Source organism: Pavona decussata, unplaced genomic scaffold (assembly GCF_977016875.1).
Source record: "Pavona decussata unplaced genomic scaffold, jaPavDecu1.1 SCAFFOLD_19, whole genome shotgun sequence".
NCBI classification, from domain to species: Eukaryota; Metazoa; Cnidaria; class Anthozoa; order Scleractinia; family Agariciidae; genus Pavona; species Pavona decussata.
Window position 1 is genome coordinate 215504 of NW_028145442.1, and position 15441 is coordinate 230944.

The 15441-nt window shown below is 45.9% G+C and overlaps 1 non-coding gene and 3 pseudogenes across 2 annotated transcripts in view; 2 read left to right on the forward strand and 2 right to left on the reverse strand.

The window, feature by feature from the left end:
• Positions 1-3703: 3703 nt before the first annotated feature.
• Positions 3704-3822, reverse strand: LOC146486873 (5S ribosomal RNA). Its single transcript, XR_014858602.1, has one exon. It is a non-coding gene; the product is annotated as a 5S ribosomal RNA (ribosomal RNA).
• A 457-nt stretch (positions 3823-4279) lies between these two features.
• LOC146486874 (U2 spliceosomal RNA) lies at positions 4280-4388 on the forward strand (annotated as a pseudogene).
• Positions 4389-7401: 3013 nt separating this feature from the next.
• LOC146486875 (uncharacterized) overlaps positions 7402-15441 on the forward strand; it is a 33828-nt pseudogene continuing 25788 nt past the window's right edge. The window contains exons 1-2 of the transcript XR_014857893.1: positions 7402-7478; positions 7582-7695. The product of XR_014857893.1 is annotated as an uncharacterized LOC146486875 (transcript). The remainder of the gene's footprint in view (positions 7479-7581; positions 7696-15441) is intronic.
• LOC146486876 (5S ribosomal RNA) lies at positions 8196-8320 on the reverse strand (annotated as a pseudogene).

Below are 15441 nucleotides of genomic sequence, written 5' to 3' on the forward strand. Positions count from 1 at the left end.
AGGCCGGAGGGGATTAATTCGCTCCGCGCTAAATGGGCCGGTCCAAGTTTTTTGTCCCCCGCTTCGGGTAAACAGGGTGGGGTCGCAATTTTAGTTTCGGAAAATTCTCCTTTTGAGATTTTGCAGTGGCGAAGAGATTCTTCTGGTAGAATAGTGAGTGTTTTAACCGCCCTTGGCGAACACAAATTTAATTTTGTTAATATCTACGTGCCCACAAATGTTACTGATCGCAAAGGCTTTTATGATACCTTACATGAATATTTTTTTCCAAACTCCCTTAAGATCATTGGAGGTGATTATAATTGCATTGAAAGTGAATTTGATAAGCCCGGGGGAAATTTAACACTCGAAATTAATTGAAAAAATTGCGCACAGTACATCGCTTAACTGATATCTGGCGCAAAAAGCATGGGTGTCAGACCCAGTGTAGCTGGTTTAATGCCGATAAATCTATCGGGTCTCGGCTCGATAAATTTTTCATCGCGGACGATTTAGTGGCAAAAACTGTCACGTGTGAAATTCTTCCTTGCGTGTTTTCCGACCACGACTCGGTTGTTTTGCAGCTCAATTTGATTGACATTTTTAGGCGTGGCCCTGGCCTTTGGAGGCTAAATTTAGATTTGCTTGAGGATGAAAATTTTTGCGATAGGATTTCCAAACTTGCTGAAAATCACGTCTTGTATCAGAAAGCCTTTCCGAATATTCATGACTGGTGGGATTTTTTAAAAGAGTCTATAAAACTTGCGTCTCAGAACTTTAGTAAGACCAAACTTCGGAATTTGAATCAGAATTGCATAACTAATTTGTTGATTGAAGCGAAACGCGCGTTGTCAGGTGGCGATGACTCGGTTAAGGACACCATCGATCGGTTAGAAAGTCAGCTTCGAGATATTAATGTCTCAACAGAAATCCGGCCAAGTGCGAAGTCGACCTCAATGGATCAAAGAAGGGGAAAAACCCACTAGTTTTTTCTTTAAACTTGAATCTGAGCGTGCTCAGAAAAACAAGAACGACTCTATTTTTAACGCGGCAGGAATTGAAGTGGCTTCCCAGCCCGAAATAGAACAAGCGCATGTTGATTTTTACCGAGCTTTACATTCTGCCGAACCGACGGATGACACTATTGAAGAAGACCTTTTGGCTAAAATCGATTGTTTTCTACCTCAATCACATTCTTTATCGTGTGACGGTAAATTTCTTGAGACCGAAATCGATGATGCAATGCGTGGACTCTCAACTGGTAAAACTCCCGGCTCGGACAAGTTGCCCAAAGAATTTTACGCGAAATTTTGGGATCTCTTGTGCCCTCACATCTTAGCTGTTTACGATTATAGTTTTGCTACAGGCTCTTTTAGTTGTTCTATGGAGGAAAGTGCTACTCGGCTAATTTTTAAAGAAGGCGAACGTAAGAATCTCAAGAATTGGCGGCCTATTTCGCTTCTCAACGTTGATAACAAAATTTGTTCTAAAGCGCTCGCTAATCACTTGTCTAAAGTGTTATCTTCTATCATCCAAAATGACCAAACCTGTTCAGTTCCTGGTCGAACTATTTTCGGTAATTTATCCCTGTTACGCGACACGCTCGATTATGTAAACATAACGAACGAAACGGGTATTTTATTGAGTTTAGATCAGGACTTTCTTGATGAAAGTTTTAGAAACCTTCGGATTTGGCCAGAATTTTCGTCGATGGATTTCTGTTTTATACAATAACGCTTCCATGCGAGTTCTTGTTAATGGCTTTCTTACCGATGGAATTTTTCTCGAGCGCGGTGTGCGACAGGGGGATTTCCTGTCCCTGCTTTTATATATTTTATGCGCTGAAGTTTTAGCAGCTAATATTAGACATGATAGTACCATAAAGGGTTTTCTTTTACCAGGAGCGTCAGGACAACATTTTAAGATCGGTCAATATGCTGACGATTCCACCTGTCTAGTTAAAGGGCTCACTTGGGTGTCCAAGATGAAAATACTGGGTGTCTGGTTTAACAATGGTACTGTGAACACTAAACCTGACAATTGGCTGCCACGGCTCTGCAAACTCGAGGCCAATTTGAACCTCTGGAAGTCTCGTGCGCTGTCCTTGGTTGGCAAAGTTCTGATCATTAATGTTCTAGGTGCAAGTAAATTTTAGTTTCTCTCCAAAGTTCTCCCCACCCCCGAATGGGTTGTTTAACGGTTTAATAAATTGATTTTCTCCTTTCTATGGGGTTCTAAAATAGAAAGTATTGCTCGAAAAACCCTCTCTGTTCCGCTCTTACAGGGAGGTCTCGGTCTCATAGATTTTGTCTCTAAAATTAAAGTGCTCAAACTGTTGCTGATTTCCACGCTCATTGATAATCCAGACGCCAAGGCCTTCTTTTTACTTAAGTACTTTTTAGGATCACAGCTAGCACGCCTGAGGGAGGGGTGGTCCCACTTGCGGGATAACTTCTCCCCCAGTGCATTGACTCCCACTTCTTATTACCAGGTCTGTCTTAAGAACTTGACGACTTTGCTAAATACCGGGAGCTACGTGTTATCAAGTATTTTTAAAGGAAGCAGTATCCGCGCCCACCCTTCCGTATAGGTGGGCCCGATATCTTAATTTCCATTTGGACTTGCCTACGCACTGGCCCCTCGTTCGTGAAGGCCGGTGTGAAAATTTTAAGAACGATTTGGCCTGGTCGATTACTCTACGCGGAGTTAAGGTACGAGATTCCTTACACACTTGGGGCTATATCAAGTCTAACTGGTGCGCCGTGTGTACCAGGAAAGAAACAATAGATCACTGCTTCCTTAACTGTAGTAGAGCTAAGGGGGTGTGGGCGGTTTTCTGTCCAATTCCTTTCGCCCTCCTTGGTCTCACCTTTTTGCCTAATGTCAACACGGTCTTCTTCTATAAAGGACTTTGCGCGAATAATAAAGAGAGTGCGACCGCACGCTACTTGATTAAGACAATCCCTTACGGTATTTGGTACTTCTGCAATAAAGCAACTTTTCATAATGGCACCGAAACCTCTCGGGCCATTGTACACTATATTCAAAATGACGTCGCATGTTGATTTTTCCAGAATGACGCAAACGAAATTCTCCGCTTTGTGGTGTCATAATAAAATCTGTACGGTCGAAAACGACCAGTTAGTTGTAACGCTAAAATAAGCTATCGTACTCTCCTCTTTCTCTACGCTTTTGTAAAACGTGCTTCCGGTAGTATAAACTGGAAAACTGCTATTGTGAACCGGATATGACAGTAAATGAAAACCGGAAGTGACTCGCTTAAACCGGAAATGTAGAAAATGCGCCGGCGCGCGCTGATTTCAGACCATTATTAAATAACCGTTGGAGACATTACGCTGTTCGTTGTGTTTGATTGTAGTTAAATGAATGATTGCTTGATTTTCCTTGCTGTGTACTTGATTTTCACGTCTAAAAGGCGCTGGAATTTCATTCAAATCAAGTTTGTGTCGTCTACGTTATTGTTGCTTCGAATAATTTGATGTCACAAAGTGTTAATTTGATGTCATAGGCGAAATTTAAACATTCTCGCCACTCACGAACTCGGACGGCACATTGCGCCAGTGTTCGAGCCTTTAAATGGGTTTTTTGCGGTCTAAATGAATCGTAGGCCTTTTATGTTGTCCCTGAACTGTATCAAGAAGGCCGTATCGTTCGTTCGCAAAAGGCAAAATCGTTGATTGCTCGCAAAAAAACGTAAAAGGAAAGCCTACAACACGGGGTATTCCCAGGCGGTCACCCATCCAAGTACTAACCCCGCCCGATAGGGCTTAACTTCGGTGATCGGACGAGAACCGGTGTTTTCCCTGTGGTATGGTCGTAGACAAGAGAAAGGGGCGCAAATTTACTGCTTTATAGGGAAGGTGTCACAGGATACATCTAGCTTTTTCCCTAGAGTAGGTCGTGAAAGTGACAAAGTGATCGCGTTTCGTTCTTTTGAGCGGCTAGCCATGTTAACTCGCGTGAAACGCGGAATCAGCTGCAAATCAGCAACGTATGTAAGTGGCCTATGAGAGCCTCGTTTCCACGTAATCACTTTCTGTTAACTTTCTTACACAAATTGTCAGCGGGTAACTGACGTGACTCTTTGTCGCTTTCAATACTGCCAGTTTGCTCGTAGTTCAGCGGCATGTTGAGGTCAAAGTACAATGTCACAACCCAGTGTGCACCACAGAAACTGGGCTAGCTGTGCAACAGGAGCTGGAAATGCAACAGTTTTCGGGCCACCATATCTCAAGGCTAGGGAACAAGAACCACCCTTCGTTCCGCGAACTTGTTCGCCATCGCTTCTCGGTCTTTTAGCTAAGATCAAGTGTAGTATCTGTTCTTATCGGATGTGTGTCGGAGAGCTCCGTGCTTTTTTCCCCACACGTACCGGTTAGTGTCCCTTTCTTGTTGGTCTAGCCTGATCAGTTTCTTTCTAAGCGTTCCCTCTTTAGTCTGAGGGATTTTTAGGTCTTTTTTCCGATCCATTCCTGAATTATCGTCGTTTTTCTGTCTTGCCACGTGTTGGGCAAGATGGCCGCCGCTGCCGCGAGGGCCCCACGAGCAAGATTTGCGCATCAAAAAACTGTCTGTTTACTCATTGAGGAGGGCATGGATTTGGACGCGGTACAAATCGCCAATTCTTTACCGGAATTTGCTGTGGACATCGTTGGAGTCGTCCCCCAATTCGGCGGAAAAGTTTTCGACATTACATTGCGTAATGTCGATGCTGCGACCCGGCTAGCGACAGCGGGTTTTGATTACGAGAACACTTCTAAACCTTTGAGGCTCTTGGGAGCCCGTACCATTCATGTTTCCATCTTTGTCTCGGTGGAGTTTCCAGACAGCGATGTTATTTAATTATTAAAGCAGTATGGGCAACTCAAGTCCGACAACCGAAGACGCCTTAATTACAGTGATGAAGGCCTTCACCAGATCGAGCACGGTATACGCGTGGCTGAATTTGCGGTATTGGAACGTGAAGTGCCGCTACACTGGTTGACTTTAAGGCCGTTCTCTTGGGTAGAGTGGTGACCGTTAAAGTGGAATGCGATGGAACCCTTTTCCAACTTATTAACGTTTATGCTCCCAATAATCACTTGGATCGAAAAGAATTTTTCGATTCCTTGTGGCGTTATTGTTTTCGCAATCTCGACACCATTGTGGCTGGGGATTTTAATTGCGTGCCAGATGTCACGCTCGATAAATGGGGAGGCGATGACAGGTTTGGCAACAAAGCGGTCTCGCAACTCATTTCTTTCACAAATTCTCTCTCCTTGGAGGATTTCTATCGCATTTCTAACCCCTCCGGGCACTTATTTACGTGGTTTAATGGCCTCCACTCTGTCGGTTGCTGGCTAGATCGGTTTTACGCACCACGAGCCTGGCAATCACGCGTGTTTGCCCACGCGTGTACTACCTTTGCGTACTCTGACCACCATCTGATTAGTCTAAAATTCTCCCTCGGAAATTCTAACCCGAGAGGACGTGGCTTATGGAAATTCAACACACAACTGTTAAAATCTGAAACCTTCTGCTCCGCTGTGCAGGATTTCTGGCCCGTCTGAAGCGCTTACAAACCAGCTTTCACCCATCCTCGTGTTTGGTGGGACGCCGGTAAATTACAACTTAAAGAGATCGCTATCTCCCACAGTGTCGCTCGTGCACATGAGAGAAAGTGTGACAAAATTTCTTTAGAACACGAATTTCGCAACATCCTGTCGCGCAATAATTCCAATATTGCGGCCTATCAAACACGCTTGGCGGAGATCACACATCTCTTAAAAGCGTTGGAAGATCAGGCCGTAGAACGTTCTATTATCCGGAGAAAAGAACAGTGGATCGAGTTAGGCGAAAAAGCTACCAAATATTTCTATCAACTCGAACGCCAGCGTCAATCCCGTAATTTGATCAATGAACTCTGTGTGGGGGACATGTCTGTCACTTTGACCAAAGATATCCTCCATACGTGTCACTCGTTTTACCCGGATTTATATTCCGCCGAACCTGTTAACCCTTCAAGCTAAGACTGGCTTTTAGATCAACTGGACCGGTTGCTATCGCCCGACAATCAACAGAAATGCGAAGGTCTTCTCACTCTCGCCGAGTGTCAAGAAGCCTTGGGTCAGATGGACTCTGGTAAATCACCGGGCGCCAATGGACTTCCGGTCGAATTCTATCGCTGTTTCTGGGGTTTGCTAGGCCGGGATTTAGTTGACACGCTCAATTATTCCTTTCAACATGGGTCCCTCTCCGACTCACAACGTCTTAGTATCATCCGTCTTTTATTCAAGAAGGATGATCCTCGGGCGCTTAAAAATTGGCGCCCCATATCTTTGCTCAACACGGATTATAAAATTTGTACCAAAGTTCTCGCTAATCGGCTTCACCGGGTTATTTCGCTTATTCTCAGCGAAGATCAAACATGCGGTATCCCCAATCGCAGGATTTTCGAAAACTTTTCCTTATTCGGGACACGATCGATTATGTTTCACATACAGGGCTCTCCGCGGCCATTATTAGTTTAGATCAAGAGAAAGCTTTCGACCAGGTTAATCACGGGTTTCTCCAACGCGTCCTCGAGCGCTTTAACTTTGGCCCTCATTTCCGGCGTTGGGTCACAATAGCCTACACAGACATCAAGTTTCGTGTTATCAACAATGGCTGGGTATCCTCTGCAATCGCTCTTGAGCGTGGCGTCCGCCAAGGCTGCCTGCTCAGTCCACTGTTGTATTGCCTAGTTGTTGAGACACTAGGCCAGGCTATTCGCAATGACAAAAGTATTGAGGGAATTCAAATCCCTGGCGCGCGCGGCGAACAGAGCAAAGTGTCTCAGTATGCCGATGACACCACTCTAATTTTAGCTAACGATTTTTCTATTAACAAAGCCTTTAATATTATAACAACATTTGAACATGCGACTGGTTCTTGCCTTTATGCACAGAAAACTGAAGTAACACTCTCAATGCCTCGGGGCTCTGGTACACAGCGACGGTCTTACCGATGCCCAAATATGTCAACACGCGAGTCACTAAAGCTATTTTTGACTTCCTGTGGGACGGTAAAACCGAACAAGTTAAACGCACTACCTGCCATCTTCCTTTCACGGAAGGTGGCCTCTCCGTCGTTAACCCGGCCGAAAAAGCAAGAGCCCTTAAACTCCGGTGGGTTCCCCGCATCGGTGACCCGACCAGTAGTTCTAAGTGGATATATTTTGCCCGGTACTGGATCGGCCTAGCTCTTAGCCGCAAGGTTCCTAGCTGGTCTTTCCTACGCTCAAACTTGTGTCCCAAATACATCCGCGATTCCCTGCCACTATATTTCCGACACATCTTGAGTGCAGTTGATCGCATTAACACAGATATCACTCTCTTACCCGATTATTGAGTTAACACGCGGTGTTGTTTTGTTATGTTTCAGATGGAGTACGGACGGTTGCAAGAGCAGAGCAGCGAGTGATTTATGTGATTGCCAAGCAAGAAAAGAAAGGAAAAAAGGTAGATTTGCTTTTGTTTATGGCCTTCCGTTGCTTTACTGTACCTATAATTCGACAAGAGAGAACAGCAATTACTTACGCTTTCCAACTTTATATACCTGCAGCGTGAAATGAATGACTGAACTGAGCTGTCGAGCGGGCGATCGTGGAGCTGTGTTAAATACGGGAAGGAAGGAACAAACGAACAAAGCGCTGCCAGAAAGAAGTTCGTCTGAATCGTGAGTAGATTTTCCTGTTGCTGGATTTGTTTAGTTGAATGAGCTTTTCAAGTTGTCGTTTCGTTGCAAAAAAATTTCTCTCTCCGCGCACTAATTTCCGACCGTTATTAAATAACCGTTGGAAAGATTGCACTGTTCGTTGTGTTTGATTGTAGTTAAATGAATGATTGCTTGATTTTCCTTGCCGTGTACTTGATTTTCACGTCTAAAAGGCGCTGGAATTTCATTCAAATCGAGTTTGTGTCGTCTCCGTTATTGTTGCTTCGAATAATTTGATGTCACAAAGTGTTAATTTGATGTCAGAGGCGAAATTTAAACATTCTCGCGCGCTCACGAACTCGGACCGCACATTGCGCCAGTGTTCGAGCTTTTGAATGGGTTTTTGCGGTCTAAATGAATCGTAGGCCTTTTATGTTGTCCCTGAACTGTATCACGAAGGCCGTATCGATCTTTCGCAAAAGGCAACATCGTTGATTGCTCGCAAAAAAACGTAAAAGGAAAGCCTACATCACAGGATATTCCCAGGCGGTCACCCATCGAAGTACTAACCCCACCCGACAGGGCTTAACTTCGGTGATCGGACGATCACCGAAACCGGTGTTTACCCTGTGGTATGGTCGTAGACAAGAGAAAGGGGTGCAAATTTACTACTTTATAGGGAAGGTGTCACAGGATACATCTAGCTTTTTCCCTAGAGTAGGTCGTGAAAGTGACAACGTGATCGCGTTTCGTTCTTTAGAGCGGCTAGCCATGACAACTTGCGTGAAAGGCGGAATCAGCTGCAAATCAGCAACGTATGTAAGTGGCCTACGAGAGCCTCGTTTCCACAAAATCACTTTCTGTTAACTTTCTTACACAAATTGTCAGCGGGTAACTGACGGGGCTCTTTGTCGCTTTTAATACTTCCAGTTTGCTCGTAGTTCAGCGGCGTGTTGAGTCTCTTCCCTGTCTGGGGTTAAAGTACAATGTCACAACCCAGTGTGCAGCTCAGAAACTGGGCCAGCTGTGCAACAGGAGCTGGAAATGCGACAGTTTTCGGGCCACCATATCTTAAGGCTAGGGAACAAGAACCACCCTTCGTTCCACGAACTTGTTGGCCATTGCTTCTCTGCCTTTTGGCTAAGATTAAGTGTAGTATTGGTTCTTCCGGTCACGCTTTTGGCAGCTCCACCGAAAGCGTGGCAATTTTCCTTTTCCCATAGCTTTGATCGTCTGTTTTTTCGCTGTTTGGATTCGTTTTTCGTCGCTGCTTCTATTGGAACACTTTTTTGGCTGGCCCGCTTTGTTATTTGGATTTTGCGGCTGATTTGTACTTTCGCAGCGTGGGTGTAAGATGGCTGCGGCGGCCGCGAGGCCTCCACGAGGCACGTTTTGTCATAAAAAAAACTGTCCGTTTGGTCGTCGGCATCCACCGACACATCTACGTCTTCAAATTCTTCTGCAACACAACCGACTCCCGCTTCCCAAGGAACACCATCGGCAAGCTATGCTGAAGCTGCCAACGTCACCCAGGAGGTTTTCACTGGTTCTCCCACCGAACCCTTGTGTAAGCATGCCCCCTCGTCCCTGGCTAAAGGCGAGCGGCCCGCGGCGAAAAAATCTACACAACTTTCGCCTGCTCCACCATTACCTCAATGTCCGGAAAACCCTTTTCTAGCCTGCTTCATGAAAGCGCTAAGAAAATCTGGCTCGTCCCGTACCAGGGTCATGACCAAGGTCACTGGGGAAGTTTACTACAACTTTCACGCCCTGCATTTTTAACATACGTGCGGAAACATCAAAGAAATGGACGACAACACAGCCATTATGTGTCAGATCAATAGTCCCGAAAAGGAACGTTGGAGCGAACTTGATGGCATTGTCCGCCAGGACGCTTTTGCGGACCTTGTCAAACACTGAAACTCTGCGCAAAAGTGATCCAAACCTATTTAGTAGTTAGTCATGGCTATTGCGTTACTTGACTCTTTCATTTTTGTTTTTCTCACGGCGGTCTCTTTAGTAACCATTAACGTTAATGGTATTGCTAAGGCACCAAAGCGGGCAAAGGTTTTTCATTCTTTACTTACAAGTAATTTCGATATTTTTCTTCTGCAAGAAACACATCTTTCCAGTGATGTACAAGGTAAGGAATGGGGGGGCTAGGCCGCGTGGTCTCCCGGCTCCAATAGATTGGCGGGTGTAGCGGTTCTCGTGCATCCGCGAAGCACCGCTAAACTCGCTGATTTTTGGACCGATCTCTCGGGTAGAGTGGTGACCGTTAAAATAGATCTTGATGGCAAGATCTTTCAAGTTATAAACGTTTACGCACCGAATAACCACTCGGACCGAAAAGAATTTTTCGATTCCATGTGGCGCTTTTCGATTCACAACATTGAGTCTATTGTTGCCGTAATACTCTATTTTCTACCGTCATATCTACATTTGATATTGTATTTTGTAATTCTCACGCTTCTACTACATTTGAACTGTATTAAGGTAATAATTTACTTCCCACTGTCATATCTACACTTGATTGTGAACCTACTTTAACTTGAACTCAATAAATTTATTTAATTAAAAAAAAAAAAAAAAGTATCTGATTGGCGATTTCAATTTCTGTGCGCCGTTGATAAGTCTTCGCAAGCGATTCTGCCCAAATTTGGCACGCCCCACGTGGTGCGAGCGCTAGATATAAATAACGATGCCAGCTTCAGTTTCACCTACTGAACAACAAAATGGCGTAGATTTTGAGGAAAGTGCAAGTGCAAGTGAAAATTCTTCTGGCTCTCCGGCCACTGGGTCTTATGCGGAGGCCACCCGTGGTGAATGAAGAGAAAACGATGACCAAGTTGTGGATCCGGAGAACAACATCCCAGAACAGCCACTGACCGCCTTTTTTCGTCCCCGGAGTTTTCTGCCCGCTGAAGATGTGTTCTCTGCTTTGTCCGAGGCTGGTATCGATGGATCTAATATCTCGTGTATACAACGACAGTCTTCCGGCGACATCCTTCTTACTTTCCGCCAAAAAAGCTTCAAAGATGATTTCCTGAAAAAGAGCTTCCTCAGTGTCCGTGGCTCCCCGTTTGCCTTCCAAGATGTTGACCGGCCGCTCACGTATTTACAAGTTTTTGACGCGCCGCACGAAATGCCGGACACCACAATCATTAGCCGTCTTTCCAAGTATTGTGATGTGATTTCCCACCACCGTGGAATGTTTCGTTTCGAAGGCTGGGAAAATGTACAGGATGGCGTCTGTCATTATCGTGTGCAGATCAAGCAACCCATTCCGAGTTTTATGCGCTTCGGCAAGGCCCTTGTTCTCTTTCACTACGAAGGTCAACCGCGTTGTGTAACATTTGTAAATCCGACGAGCACAAAGCAAAGGACTGTCCTTTCTCCTGGTGCCGTGCTGTACTCTCTGACGATGCGTCGCATAAACGGGCCTTGCTGTCCCCGGCCAAGGAAGACAAACCTGCCACCAAGAAAGCTACCACGACATCCGCCCCGGAATCACCTTTCATGCGTCATTTTATGCTGGCGTTGAAGAAGCAGGGCAAACATCATGCTAATTTAATGAAGACGATTTCGGGACCGGATTTCTTCAATTACTGGGCCCTATTCCTGCAATATTCCTTTAGAAACTACGCAGACCAAGACTTGCGAACATTAGCTCGCCGCAACCTAAATGAGGGTGAAGTTGACGCTTGGGCTGACCTGCACCGCACACTCAGCATGGACGTCTGTGCTAAACTTTGAGAATTCTGCGAAACTCTTAGGCGCACGAACCCGAACATTTTTAAGTAATTTTTTGCTTAATATTTTCACCCCCCACCTTTTTATTTTTATTATGGCTGTCATGCTCGCGTCCATTAACGTCAACGGCGTGGCCGAGCACCACAAACGCGTTAAGGTTTTCGAAGCGCTTCGCTCGCTCCGTATCTATATTTTCGTCCTGCAAGAAAGACATCTTGCCGACCTATGGCAAGGTAAGACGTGGGAAAAGGAATGGGGTGGCCAGGCTGTTTGGTCTCCAGGTTCTAAGCGATCTGCCGGCGTGGCTGTGCTTATTCATCCGGATAGCTCTGTCACTCTGTCGGATCATAAGACTGATCTAGCGGGCAGAGTCCTCGCCGTTAAGCTATGTAAGGATAACGTTTCCTTTCAATTACTCAACGTTTATGCCCCGAATAACCCAGGGACAGGGAACATTTCTTTAGTGACCTTTGGCAGTTCGTTTACCCTAATCTTGAACCCATTGTTCTCGGAGATTTTAATTGTGGTCCGGATATTCGGTCAGATAAGTTTGGAGGAGATGACAGCTTTGGTGACAGGGCTGTCACGACTCTCCACACTTTTACTGACTCTTTTATTTTGCAGGATTTTTATCGTATTTCTTTTCTCTTCGCTCTTATACCTTGTTTAATCGTGCGCATACTATTGGTTGCCGGCTAGATCGGTTCTATACCCCGAGAGCCTGGAGATCTCGTATCGGCAGGTTTCACGACTCCCCTTTTGCGTACTCAGATCACCATTTAATGCGCATTAATATTACACTTGGGACTTCAAACCCGAGAGCTCGTGGTATTTGGAAGTTTAACACCCAGCTGTTAAAGTCAGACTCGGTCTATACAGCCGTTAATGACTTCTGGTTTTCTTGGTGCAAAGTAAAATCGGCATTCACTGACCCTCGGGTTTGGTGGGATGCCGGTAAATAACAACTTAAAGAACTCGCTGTTTCCCACAGTGTTAACGCTTCACGTGAGAGGCAACGGGAGATATTATCTTTAGAACGCGAGTTTCGTAATATCCTGTCGCGCGGTAATCCAAATACCGTCGCTGATCACGATGGCTTAACTGAGATTAAAACCTGTCTACTAGTGCTATCGGATCAGGCCGTTGAAGGAGCTATAATCTGTAGTAAAGAACAGTGGATTGAGTTGGGAGAAAAACCAACTAGGTATTTCTTTCAACTCAAAACTAAACGACAGTCACGCAACGCAATTCAGGAATTGCGTGTGGGTGATCGATCTGTCACATCTGACATGGAAATGTTAAACACGTGTCGCGAATTCTACAGTTCACTTTATTTGGCAGAGCCTGTTGATCTATCTTGTCAGGACTGGCTGTTAGATCAACTGGACGAAACGCTAACCGCTGACGACGAAAATAAATGCGAGGGGGACGTCAAACTCGGCGAGTGCTATGAGGCTCTCTCTCAAATGTGGTCTGGTAAATCTCCCGGGGCCGATGGCCTTCCGGTGGAATTTTACCGGCGGTTTTGGGGTTTACTCGGTGTGGACTTAGTAGACTCGCTTAATTATTCGTTTATGCACGGATCGCTATCCAACTCTCAGTGCCGAGGTATTATCCGGCTTCTCTATAAGAAGGATGATCCCTTGAGCCTTAAGAATTGGCGACCTATTTCCCTGCTAAATGCGGATTACAAACTCTGTACTAAGGTGTTAGCAAATAGATGACACAAGGTCATCTCACGTGTCCTTGGCAAGGATCAAACATGTGGGGTCCAGGGCCGCACGATTTTTGAAAACCTCATGTGAATTCGGGATACTATTTCCTACGTACAACACAAGCAGCTCTCGGCCGCTATCATTAGTTTGGATCAAGAGAAAGCTTTCGATCGCGTTAATTACAGCTTCTTGCAACGTGTTTTAGAGCGGTTTAATTTCGGACCTGATTTCCAGCGTTGGGTGTCTGTCGTGTATCACGACATATCATCTTGCGTTATTAATAATGGCCGGCTCTCACGAGCCTTTAATTTAGAACGGGGAGTCCGATAGGGTTGCCAGCTTTCCCCTCTCTTGTATTGCCTTGTGGCTGAATGCCTCGGCCAAGCTATCCGCCGTGACCCGAGTATTGAGGAAATCCTAATCCCGGGCTCGGGAAGTAAACAAAGCAAAGTGTCCAAGTACGCGGACGATGCCACTCTTATTTTGGCTAATGACTACTCGGTTGTCAAATGCTTTCAGTTGATATCCATCTTCGAACGGGGTTCGGGCTCTCGCCTTAATTCCCAAAAAACTGAAGGACTGTGGATTGGCACGCTTGCGGGCCGATCAACGGGTCCTGTTCCAATTACCTGGGTCACCGACAAACTTAAAATTCTTGATGTTTACTTCGGTAACTCCGACCTAGAACTTCCAAATTGGGAACATCGCGTGAGCAAACTTGAAAAGCGTCTAAATTTATGGAAATGCCGTACTCTTTCTCTGAAAGGTAAAGCTATGATTATTAACACCATCAGCGCATCAGGCCTGTGGTATACAGCCACAGTTCTCCCCATGCCTGATTGGGTCCACACGCGGGTTACTAGAGCCATCTATGCCTTTCTGTGGAACGGCAAAACAGAGCTTGTTAAGCGGCGAACTTGTCAACTCCCTCTCACACTCGGAGGTCTGGCTGTGATTAACCCGATCGAAAAAGCTCGTGCTTTGAAGCTACGGTGGGTACCCCACATGGGTGATCCGACTTACACTTCCAAGTGGGTCTATTTCGCTTGCTTCTGGATGGGCCTGCCCCTGAGCCGAGTGATCAAGGGCTGGTCTTTCCTGAGATCTAATTCAGTGGCGAAGTATATTGGCGATAACCTCCCAGTATTCTTCCGCAACCTTCTGACGGCCTTTCATCGCCTCGACACGATTTAACCTTGTTTCCCGACTACAAGGTTAAAACCTTTTATGCGAAACTTGCTTTCCCTTCCCCAGAGGACCTGCCTTGTGCAAGTGCTTGGGAGCGAAGGCTACACACCCCCCTCCCCTGGTCATCCCTTTGGCCGCGGATTTATGGGGGTCTGAGTGCGAACTGGGAAGATGACATAGCTTGGCGCCTCGCGCATGGAATCCTTAAGACTCGGGCCTATCTCACACGATGGCGTCATCTACAGGTTAGCGATGGCTGTTTCGTATGTGGTCAACCCGAGACCTTTTCCCACGTCTTTTGGGAGTGCTCGCTCGTGCCAGACGTCTGGACATGGATTTTTACTTTTGTGCAGCAAATTTTACTCTACTCCCCTTACGTTTTCCCCTTCTTTAGTTCTTATTAAGCATAGCCTGCCCGCTGGTAGCTGGTATCTACACTCGAATGCGCTTACCCGGTTTCTCATTAATCTTACCCTTAACGAGCTATGGGCGGCGAGAAATCGCCACACTTTCGAAGGCCAGTTGTCTACACCGCATGGGGTTATTGCCACTATTAAGCAACGTGTGCGCACACGTATTCGTGAGGCTTACAATTTCACTCCACCCCAAGAATTTGTATCCTCTTAGCGCCATGTAAAATTGATAACAAGGTGCTACGGATCCTTATATAATATTCTTTGTTACCTCCCGTTCGGGGAGGGGGGTGGACATGGCTGCGGCTACCACTACCGGTGCCCACCTCTCCCCCCACACAGTTAGCATATTCGTACTTATTTCCTCACGGATGTATTGCGTTCTATTTCGTTATTTTTATTCTCAAAAAAATGGGGCCTGGCCGTGACGTGGCTTCCGGGGCACCACCCCCCCTCTTAATTTCTGGAATCCTCATTTGTCCACCCTTCGTTCCGCGAACTTGTTCGCCATCGCTTCTCGGCCTTTAGGCTAAGATCAAGAGGCCGTGTACCCTTGTTTGTTTTTTGTATAGGCAAGTCCTAAGTACCCGCTGGGGGGGGAACGGCAAAGCCAATTCCTCCCAGTGTTTCTTTTTCTCGCAAACGCTTTCCGATTTCCTACCCTTGTGGTATGGAAAATTCTGTCACTGATCCCCAAC